This window comes from Triticum dicoccoides, chromosome 6A (assembly GCF_002162155.2).
Source record: "Triticum dicoccoides isolate Atlit2015 ecotype Zavitan chromosome 6A, WEW_v2.0, whole genome shotgun sequence".
Lineage (NCBI taxonomy): Eukaryota > Viridiplantae > Streptophyta > Magnoliopsida > Poales > Poaceae > Triticum > Triticum dicoccoides.
Window position 1 is genome coordinate 553853631 of NC_041390.1, and position 1026 is coordinate 553854656.

A 1026-nucleotide genomic window follows, 5' to 3' on the forward strand; every position below is an offset into this window, starting at 1 on the left:
CCTGCCGCGTCACCGGTCAGGTCAGTGGTCACCAACTCCACGGTTGGATGTACCCTACCCTATGCCACCTCTTGGCACGCCCGGTGGGTGGAGTGAATGCTGTGGCTGTGAGCCGGTGACCTCTGTGGGTCTATATCTACTCTCTCAGTCCGAAATTATTTGTCGCATGAATAGAAATAAATGTATCTGGAACTGTACATTCATTTCTGCGGCAAAAATTATATATATATATATATATATATATATATATATATATATATATATATATATATATATATATAAGGGCATTTTAGCTTGTCTGAATGTTTGTCTATATGCAGCGACGGAGTCGCGTCGAGCTCAAGAGTGGAGGTGATTCGTCAATCTTTTCTTCGGTGGCTGCTGTGGTGGTGTCGGAAGCAGGTGACAGACGTGGATGTCAAGCTGAGAGATGTTTTGCTATCTTTTTAGTTTTGTCATGTCAATACTTATATAACTTGTAAATTGATCTTTATGATATGAATGATATGTAACTTATAAATTGATCTTTATGATATGAATGAGACACGTGTTACCATGAAAAAAACGTTTGTCTATATAAGATAAAAGAAACGTTCTCCAGCAGATTGTTTATATGATAGTATACCGCTCCACATTGTGTACATGTCGATGGACATTGTCTAAATATAGACGATAGGTAGACATTGTACAAATTTGGACTATGCAATAGTCAATCTGCTGGAGAGCGCTTTCGCTTCATATTATATTTCGTACACACAATCATTTCAATAGTTACAACAAGATATTAAACTATAGGAAAGAGCATATAGACAATTTGCTGAAAAACAAATTGTGTATATGAAGGAATCATTTTAGATCATTATCTATATGAACATATATACAACCAAATATATACAAGCCATTGGAGATGCTCTTAATCATTTAGTGTGATGTCTTCGACTGAATGTATCCCAATCATTCTAATTTTCCATACTCTAGTTGTACCTCAAAAAGGAAGAAAGCCTGTCACACAAAATACTGCAATCT